This window comes from Carassius carassius, chromosome 38, assembly GCF_963082965.1.
Source record: "Carassius carassius chromosome 38, fCarCar2.1, whole genome shotgun sequence".
Lineage (NCBI taxonomy): Eukaryota > Metazoa > Chordata > Actinopteri > Cypriniformes > Cyprinidae > Carassius > Carassius carassius.
Window position 1 is genome coordinate 23,512,416 of NC_081792.1, and position 11,229 is coordinate 23,523,644.

The following is an 11,229-nucleotide window of genomic DNA, read 5'->3' on the forward strand; positions in this document are numbered from 1 at the left end:
ACTTCTTCAACATCTTTGTCTCTTTTGCACTATTCCCAACTCGGTCCCCTTCATTTCCAGGTAACCTTCTCTCCATTTTTTTTTTGACCTTCTGTCCTCAACAACAACCCACACAATCTTCGTCAGCTTCTTTCTTTCTTCGTCAGCTTCTTTTTTTCTATTTCTGCTGTCTTATTTGAAATGTTTTCCTCTTCCGCTATTTGCTATTTCCGCTAAGTTGCACCAGAGTCCCGGGAGGGCCGGGCTATTGATGGTTTTGGGGTGAAGACCCCTCCACCTTGTGGACTCATCATGGGACAGACCAGGTGAAAGAGGGTCAAAGGGACACATTTAGACATACAAATGCAAACACACATAGTTGCTCTTTTCAGATTAGTTTAAAGGAGATTGAATTTGATTAGGAGATGGTTGTTTTTGTTCCTTTGTTATCTTTGTCTGGTCCAGATTGCATTTTGTTCTTGCCTAGTACTTACTACGCATCAAGAAGAGAATGTCTGACCAACATGTAAAGCAACCAAGCACACTTTTACTTCAGTAGTTTTATCTGAAGCAATTTATATTACAATAAATAAAGACATTTGTACTTTTGAATGAAACGGTTGAGTGAATGATTTGATGATTCTGTTGATTAATTAAATGAATAATTCTGTTTGCTCATCCAATGGTTCAGTGAACGATTCGGTTAAATATTTTGATTCAGGATTCGTTAAATGGATGATTCGGTTTTTCACAAATAAAGATTTGTTGCCACCTGCTGGTGAAGTTAAGTAATCCGCAGAAAGAGTCAAAAAAAAGAAAAAAAAAGTGTATGTTCACTGGCTTTCAACAGATATAAAAGCTTAGTGGCTGTGTTTAACTAAGTCACATTATGACCATAATCATATCTGATGGATGACAATATTTACATCAGCCAAAAAAAATATATAAAAATAAAAAATAAAAACACTGTGACAGCAGTGGTAATGTTTAGAAAGAGTAATGAACATAATTATCACCAATTTAATACGTTTATTCCAAAAAAGCACCATGATTTACAAGTCCACAATAATTGAAAATGCCAGTCCAGTAACACTGTTGTAATAAGCCATCTAAAACAATTTATTGGCTGTTCTTCAACCATAATTCAGCAGTGTCAACCATGTTTTATGGATAATCAATCATGCTGTGAACGGAATTCCTAGAATTCAGCTAATACAAACCAGGCCAGATGCAACAGAACCAAGACAAGAACATGAAAACACCACTGAAGGCAACTGAAATAAACAATTGATGCCTATACGGGCAAAGTTTGCCATCGTCATATGTCATAAACTACATCCTGTAATCTCTCAATCTGGTTTTCTCTCCCTGTACACAAAGTGATATGTGAATTTTGAATGTGTTACCTATAAATGTAGCAAAGACAAAAAGGAGAGCATTGTGCTAGTGGCTTATTATTAACGGTATTTACATGCACATGTTCATATGCAATAGTCACCTCATAAAATATTTGCATTTTCTCATGAGATCTGGTTAGAGTGGCCTAACACACACTGCTTATGTTGTTATGTCCAGCCCCGTGTTGTTAATAAAATGTAATCACCTCCATACTTGCATTGCAAATGCCCTGCTTTCATTGTCTTGACTCGTCTTTAGGGACTCATTTGTATCCTCTAAGTCAGCACTTGTACAGTATCGACCCAGCTTTGTATTCATTTATCGGCAATGGGATTAGAAATTCAATGTATTTACACTTGCTACGGGCTGCTACTTGCTGTTTGAGAGGCTGTATTTGCATTCTCAGCTACCTGTCCTGGTATTATTATTGTGACTTGTGCACCTTATTAAGTCGCTTCAATGAGAAAGCATGGTAAAAATGTAAATGAAATAAACAGTGGCCCAAACCCTGGTGAAGGCCGGACTGCTGGTGTCTAGCAGAAAGGATGGGGACTGTAGTGAGGGGGAAGAGGCCTTCAGGGAAAGTGGTCACATAATGATGTCAATTCTTTGATAATGGTGTGGAGTGGAGAGGCTAATTATTTCACCTGTGTGTGTATATGTGTGTGTGCAGTAACTGCCATTTAGTGTGTCGGTGGCTCAGACACACACATCATTGATTTAACCTCAAGTCCAGATCTTCTGTTCAGCCTCATTAGAGCTCTGCTGCACCAGCTCGGTTTCAGTATGTGTGTGTGGTGGTTCACGGAACGAATGTGGTTTGTGTCTGTCCTTTCTCTGTCTGACGCACACACCCAATCCCTGGATTTCAGTCTGTCGCTCTCTCCCTGTCCTCTTTTGGCCCATGTCCAGTCTTACTCAGCTCAGCATTCCCATTGTCCGGTCGTCCCACCGCTCTGCGTCCCCACACTAGAGACTTGGATAATCCAGCCGTATAATGTCCCGTTATTTAATTAAAACTCCTCACCGCTGACTCTTATCAGCCTGTTCTGCTTCCTGACCTGCCACGGTTGCCGACGGGCTCAGAAAAAACCCACATTACTCTAATCACCGCACATTCTGCAGCCACAGTGAGCTCAGATCTCTGCCTGAGTGGAGCTGTCTGCCTCTCCTCGGGGCGGGTTCACTGTCTCACAACAGGCGAATGGTAGATTGAGACCTGCGGGTGGAAAGAAGATAGGGCAGATTTGATTTTATTCATCTTTTCATTACATTCAGAATGTGTCCTGTACATTTCAACAGCAGTGGTGGACAGTAACGGAGTAGCTTTACTTCCTTACTGTACTTAAGTACATTTTTCAAGTATCTGTACTTTACTGGAGTAGCCTAGTTTTATTTTGAGTAACTTTTACTTTTACTTCACTACATTCCAAAGCATAAAATCGTACTTTTTACTTCACTAGCCTACATTCCCTAAAACATATCGTTACTCCCTATAATATATCACGTGCTCCGACACAGAGAAGCGGTGTCTGATTCATCATGAACGAACTGAGTCTTTTCAAAGTACACTTAAATCGGATCGCAAATTGCACCAAACGATTCGTTTACGAATTAGAATGATCCGATTGCAGCCTACTGTCTATGGATTGCACCTGTTCTGGAGTCGACCACTCACTGATTCAAATGAACCGTTTAGTGCGAGTCTACAGAAGTAAGAACCGGGAGATCTTGTGAGCGCGCGTGGGTCTGATGTTGCTAAAAGTAAGTTACTAATGTCGAAATTTTGGATTAATTATTGTAACTGAAAATCCTATTTAGGTCAAAATTGTCAATTTTTTGGGAACTAAATCCGTTGTAAAGAGTGATCTATTTAAGCCCACTGAAATGCTCGAGTGCAGACGATGCAGACACATCAATTTTAGGTTAAAAAAAAAAATAAATAAATTAAAAAAAAAAACATTAAAATTACACAGATTAAATACAATAACTCATGCACGTTCAAATTCCCCGCTGCCGTAATATTAACAGTTTTATTAAAATGCTACCATCCCTATGTGACGTCTGTTTTTATATTGTTTATCAACAGTAACGTTTGGATTAACTAGACGAGTAGACAGACATGAATGTTTATTCATAACCGTACTGAAAATAAGTATATTGTTAGCTGATGCTAACTGTTTAGCTAACAAGCTTGCTGGTGCTAAGTTGAGGTAATTTTTATAAATAATGTCCAAATATTTTTATTCAACCACTTATATATTCAACATATATATATATATATATATAGATTAACGTTACATCTGGGGAGAAAAGAAAGGATGTGATGTTCAGAACATGGTAACTACAGTAATTACCAAAGAGATGCACCCTGTTTGGCCAGGGGTGTTTTTACACCACAGGCATGGTTTGAGAAGGAAAAAATCCAGGGGCGTAGCCATCTTTTCAGAAGTGAGGGGGACAGAAATTATATATATATATATATATATATATATATATATATATATATATATATATAGGCTATATATGTAGGCTATATAACATTTCTTTAATCTATATAGCTTACCAATCAACAGTTTTTGAACAGTAATATTTTTTTTAATGTTTTTATATATCTTCTGCTCACCAAGCCTGCATTTATTTGATCCAAAGTAAAGCAAGAAACAGTAATATTGTGAAATATTATTTTAATGAATTTTAAAATGTACTTTATTCCTGTGATCAAAGCTGTATTTTCAGCATCATTACTCCAGTCTTTAGTGTCACATCTTTCAGAAATCATTCTAATATGCTGATTTGCTGATTATCAATATTTAAAACATTAGTATTTTTTTCAGTATTCTTTGATGAATATAAGGATCCAAAAACTAGCATTTATGTGAAATATAACTTTAAAAACTCACTTTAAATTAAAAAATAAAAAGCTTTTGCAACATTGTACACTATATCATTCAAAAGCTTACAGTCAATATAATTTTAGTTTTTTGGAAAATAAATTATAGAAATGAACACTTCTACTTAGCAAGGACACTTTTGCGGTTTCGAGTCTCAGGCCGGCAACACCATGACTAAGGTTCTCTTGAGACAGACACCAAACCCCCAACTGCTCCCCAGGCGCCGCAGCATAAATGATGCCCACTGCTCTGTGTGTGTGTTCTCGGTGTGTGTCTATTTCAAAATAAATGCTGTTCTTCTGAACTTTCTATTCATCAAAGAAACCTTTTTTTTTTTTTTTTTTTTTCTGAAGGATTGTCTGACTGGAGTATTGATGCTTAAAATTCAGCTTTGAAATTTCAATAAATTACATTTTGAAATATATCCAAATAAAAAACAGTTAATATAAATAGGTTAGTAAAAATATTTCACAATTTTTCTGTTTTGCTGTACTTTGGATCAAATAAATGCAGACTTGGTGAACAGAAGAGACTTCTTTAAAAAATATTAACAAGCTTACTGTTCAAAAACTGTTGACTGGTAGTGGATACAATAGGCACCTTAAATTTTTCCTCAAATTTCTAACTTTTAATTGGCTTAGAAATCTATAACTGCTGGACAATAACAAATAATAATGATTTGTTTATATACTACAAAATGTTTTTGTCAATTAGCACTGCATTGTTCATACTTTATTTATCACCTGCTGAAGATGACTTGAAAAACCATATATTGTTGCAATCGTATGTTTCATGTCTTCATTTTTCCAAAAGTTTCTGGCCTTTTTTTTTCTGTGTAAAAACTGTTTTCATACAGCGATAGCTGGACGATTTTGCCCATATTAGGAATTTCCTGATATGACTTTCTACGCGAGAGCGCCCTCCGGCTTCGAGTATGAATAAAACACACACTGCAGGAGAGTTCAGCGCTCTGTGATGTTCATCTCGCTGTATTCTGGGTCCGAATAAAATATCAAATCATGTGCAGACTATCCCGTCTCTTTGAGTTTAAATCTATATTTATTCACACCAGCTCTTGAAAACCTCTGTGCGAACACACTTGACCGAAAAAGTGTGGGGGACGAATTTCCGTGATATAAAAAGTGGTAATTATATAAAAAGTAATTATGTTTTCATCATTATGAAAATATAATTATGTTTTCCTTTAAAATGTTCTACCTAACTTCAGGCCTTATTATCATGTCATATATAGTCCTAACTGTGATGTTCTGTAAAACAACAAACTTTAAAATACTTTGTTCTTACTGGTGAAAATCAGATGGTCATCTCTGTTTTCTCTCATGTACATCACAGTGTAAGCTTTCACAGTTAACATCACTCTCATCAGCGTAGTCCATATCAACAACAAAAATATATCTTGACTCCATATAGTGGTTATTTTGGAAAAAATCCCAGGTATTTTGAGCAGTAGGATTATTAAAAATATGTGCGAATATAAAATTTAATTAAGTAACCTATATAAAATTTCAGTACTTTTTTACTTAAGTACATAAAAAATCGAGTACTTTTGTACTTTCACTTGAGTAAAATTGAAAAAGGAGTACTTTTACTCTTACTGGAGTAATATTTTATTATATGTATCTGTACTTTTACTCAAGTACTTGATTTGTGTACTTCGTCCACCACTGTTCAACAGTCATGCTTGCTTAGCTAAAAGGAATAGTTCAATTAAAAGTGAGCATTTTGTCACTATTTACTCATCCTGTATGTGGTTATTTTTATGTGGAATATAAAATGAGAATTTGCCATAAAAAGGAGAAAAAAATTAAAAGCAAGCTTCATTTCAATGAACTGGAAAACTCTGTACATATGGAAGACTAAGAGTGATGCTTTAAAAAAAATCTATTTAATAATTCTAACTTATTAATTTCATTAATTTTACAAATTAATAGGCATTTAAAGTGATTTAGTTGAAATAAAAACAAATAAAATGAATAATGATTGTATGGTATTCTTATCGGGGCTGAATTTACTTTTGAGATTACATTAATTCTTATGTCAGACTTCTCTGATAAAACCGTTATTTATGCAGTAACAAATTATTTAGTAACAATTTAAACTGCAATGAGCAAAAAACTGAATTAAGGCAAACAAAATGTTGTTATGAGTGAGAAAAATAGTGTGAAAGAACAGAGCTATTACTAATATTTGTAATATTTCATCTGTTCCTTACATTTTATGGCTTCAGAAGGCTTAAAACAGCTCACATCTTATGTACTCCCTTTGTGGTACTTTTTCAACAGCCGTGGCCACTATAACGGTCATTGTACATTATAACTGCATGAAGATTAAAAGGTTCATGTAAGGAAGAAAAATTATGACAGAAACTATTCCTTTAAAATAAAGCTGCAGTTCCCAAAGCTGATGTTTACTGTGTGAAGTTGTGAACGATTTGGATGTAACGAGCGGTACTTTATTTGACAGTTTAATTAAGTTTTATTTTTATGAGGCATAGGAGCTAAGCAAGTGTGCCATTAGAGGGAAAATGGTTATATCACAGACTGTCCAAAACAAACAATAGTTATTCAGAAAACACTATATGGCTAAGCTGTGAAAAGAGAGGATGGTGTTATGACTTATAACTGTCCCTCTCTAACACATGCTCACCCCAAAAGACCAGAAATAAAACACTTCGTTCCAAACCTAATGAGACAATGAACTAATGAGACCTTCTTGTTTGTGAAGCTCCTTGACCTTTGTGATTTTGGGACCAAGTACCAATACTACAGCTCTGCAGGAAAGTGAGCTATAATGGCCTGGTTAACTATAATGAGTTCGTAGTGCGTTTTCGCCGCTGTGAGAATGTACTATCACATTCAACGTTATGAACAGCAATGCACAGTAATGCAATAACAGCTATTAGTGTTTCTTCCCATCCTGGCAAACACAATTTTCAAATTAAGGTCCATATTCCGATTAAGACTTATTTAGTCAATTGTTTTTTTGTTTTTTTTTTACATTTTTTATTAACACTTTCATATCATCAAGGATGCATTTAAATTGATCAAAAGTGACAAAGTATTTTACACTGTTACAAAAGAGTGCTGTCAAATCGATTAAAATCACATTCAAAACAAAAGTTTGTGTTTACATAATGTGTATAATGTGAATATTTATGTGTATATATAAATACACACACACATGCATATTTTTAAGAAATGTTTACTTGTATTCATATTCATATTTGTAAGTGATTTATATTTAAATATATATATATATATATATATATATATATATATATATATATATATATATATATATATATATATATATTACTGTACATATATTTAAATATACAAATGTTTATATTTATACAGTACAGACCAAAAGTTTGGACACACCTTGTCATTCAAAGAGTTTTCTTTATTTTCATGACTATGAAAATTGTAGATTCACACTGAAGGCATCAAAACTATGAATTAACACATGTGGAATTATATATGGAATTATATACATAACAAAAAAGTGTGAAACAACTGAAAATATGTCATATTCTAGGTTCTTCAAAGTAGCCACCTTTTGCTTTGATTACTGCTTTGCTCACTCTTGGCATTCTCTTGATGAGCTTCAAGAGGTAGTCACCTGAAATGGTCTTCAACAGTCTTGAAGGAGTTCCCCGAGATATGCTTAGCACTTGTTGGCCCTTTTGCCTTCTGTCTGCGGTCCAGCTCACCCCTAAACCATCTCGATTGGGTTCAGGTCCGGTGACTGTGGAGGCCAGGTCATCTGGCGCAGCACCCCATCACTCTCCTTCTTGGTCAAATAGCCCTTGATGCCTTCAGTGTGGCTCTACAATTTTCATAGTCGTGAAAATAAAGAAAACTCTTTGAATGAGAAGGTGTGTCCAAACTTTTGGTCTATACTGTATATATACGTATAAATATACATGGTACACATACATATTACATAAACACAAACTTTTATTTTGGATGCGATTAAATCGCATAAAAAATGCTAATAAATAAATTCCTTAATAAATAAAGAGGGCAGGTAAATGTGGCAGTTGATGTTCATGGAGCTATAAGTAACGAGTGCAGCATGGATCAAATTTTCTTGAATAAATTCACAGTAATCATATAAAATCACTAATTAAAACAATTCCAGCACTTGTCCTGTGTTTTTTTTCTTCTAGGAAACAGAAGCCTGAGGACACCTAAAAATAGTGATCTTTATTCAGCTTAATGCAAGAATGCATTGTTTAGCCAGCTGAACCATAATGAACACAAATGGCACTTTTCATGACTATTCCATCATAATAGAATTGTCAAAATACAGCCAAGCGAACAAGCATAAAGCAGTCTGCTTGCCTGATTCAGTTGATTTCTTCTTCAGTTTAATAGGCTTGTTTTTTTTACTTATTACCGAAATCGACCAAAGTGTACTTATTCCCCTTAAATCGGAGTGAAAAGACAGACAAACCATACAGTCCGATTGGCCAAATGGAATGCAGTCCCTGGACCAACAAGGATGTTGATCTTGAAACATGTCCTACTCTTGTAAATCAGGTTAAGTGTCAAGGGGAACAGTGGTGAAGAGTGCACCAAAAGGTTCAGAATGGAATGGTTATAAATAGAATACTAGCTTCATTCATTTGCTTGTTTTTTGTCAGTCAAATTTTGAGTAAAATATCTTATGATGACATCATGATGACACTACAAATGGAAAGTCAAGAGTGAACTGCATTATGGGATCCCATGTTCCATATTCTTGCTCTTTTGCATGTGTCGCACACTATAAATACTATGCACTATAATAGTCAGAGTAGTTTGGTAGAGTATGCCATTTGGAACGGAGCTCTATCTTCAAAGCCTGAATTGAGCCATTGATTGTTGTACGTCTAGACATCCAATTGCATGAACAAACATATGCAGATTTCGTTTTTGACATCAGTACGCAATGAGCATTCACAGACATGTCTGATCTTCCCTTAACAACTTATTGATCTGGTCCTCACAATTCAGGGCAGTCTCCTCTGCTTATCTCCCTCTCTTCTATTCTCTGTACAACAGGTTGTGGTCCTCCACTCTGAATAATACTATCCCAGAAAATGAGGGAATTATGCAAATCAATCCCACCTATGGCAATGCACTATGAAGAATGGCTCCCTCACATTTTCTCCGGCTTTCTGTCTTTCCTGATAGGGAACATTTTAAATCCCCAAATAATGAATCATCCATCATAATTCATTTATTCTCTCCCACTTTTCTGTAAGTGAATCCCGCAGTACTTCATCAACGTTCTCTTCATCTCCATATTTTTCAATATTTTCAATATTTCTACATTATGCAACTGTTATGGAAACAAATCTTTACACATGACCCCAACGAGCAAAACGATGCAGGAGATAGAGAGATTAGTGCGGCATTACACCATACAATCCCATCATCCTCAGAGGAGCTGAAACAAGACTGTTTTCTGACCTCTTGTGGTCATGGAGGTGAAGCGTTGCATAAGTTTATGATGCCACAAAACACAATTTCCTGACACTGATGCCTGTTAACTTGCTCTTGCTCTCAGATATTGCAATGACCTTCACCAAATGAATAAGACAACATATAGTAGTGTGTTTGAAGTAATCTCCAAGGTTTTGAGGTTCATACTCCCTGTATTTCTCTCTTTGTTCATTTGAGCTTTTTATGCATTCAAGCAACATACAGTACATTAATCTTGAGATTTTCCCTCAGTGGACATAATAATTTCTAGCCTTAAAGTTTATACATTTGCAAACATAACTTCTTTTGTTTACTGAACTTTTGACATGTTTAAAAGCAAAACTTCCTTCTAAGTCCATGAAAAGTAAAAAAATAAAATAATAATAATAAAGTAGTAAATTAAAAGGACAATTTGCCTGCATATGAAGTAATGTCCTAGTACTCAAAAAAAATAATAATAATAATAATAAAAAAAGGAGTACATACTAGTTCTACTAATAGGTCCTAGAAGTAAGTTTCAACTGCAAAGTAAGTTCCAGACCAAATATAGCAACCACTAGAAAGAATGCATTTAGGGTTTATACTTTTTTGGGAAAATCATCCTACTTAAAGATGATATACAACATTTTTTGAATCTTGAAGTATCAAACGAAAGAAAGCAGAGCGGAAGAAAACCTTTACATTTTGAGCTCTAACCATTTTATAAACAGAGAATAAGCTTGCTATTGGTGAAAAATGAAAGCTAAATTATTTTGAGTGACCTGCAACAAATGGCAGCCTCTACAAAAAAGGGTTGGAAAAATATTCTCACCAGACAACATGGCAGACACGGGACATTGCGGTTCATAATAATCAAGCCTAAATTAGATTTCTTCCCTTTCTGATTTACTAAAGGTATTCCTGGTTGCACAGGAGCACGGAGAGCGGGAGATGCGTGTGGACTTTCAAGTAGGTGCCACAGTCCGTAATGAGGAAGTGGAGGAGGAAACAGGATTCTACCACATACCTGTTCCCTTTATCCGGCTTTATCCGGGCTGGGGAGATTGCACCAATGTTTAATAATCACCTCACATTCTGCCTGTTGAGCCACACAGCTCAAATTGAGTTGAGAGATGTTCATCCTTTAGACAGGTGAGGAGTGGCTGGATGATAACTGGGTGGGAGGATTTCACACACACACACACACACACACACACAGACGGAGAGAGACAGATTACACACCTCATAGGACTGTGGTTAGAAAATGCATCCAAACTGAAAGACAAAAAGTTATCATACCAACCCACTGGTGTCCTTCATTAAAGGGTGTACTGTAGTTCAGAGTGGATGAAATCCTTCACATCAGTGAAGTGAGGTGGAGGACAGCAAAAACCGAGAGAGAGACACCACACTGAACACCAATTAAAGACCATCTAAAAAAGTGAGTAAAATCAAAATGAGACAGGAAGATCTACAAAACCTTGAGA

General features: G+C 35.5%; 1 long non-coding RNA gene across 1 annotated transcript; it reads right to left on the reverse strand.

Moving 5' to 3' along the window:
* Nucleotides 1–988: 988 nt before the first annotated feature.
* On the reverse strand, nt 989–10,952 carry LOC132119077 (uncharacterized). The gene is made up of 2 exons (XR_009426112.1): nt 10,770–10,952; nt 989–2,596 (listed from the first exon to the last, which is right to left on the reverse strand). It is a non-coding gene; the product is annotated as an uncharacterized LOC132119077 (long non-coding RNA).
* Between the last annotated feature and the right edge of the window lie 277 nt (nt 10,953–11,229).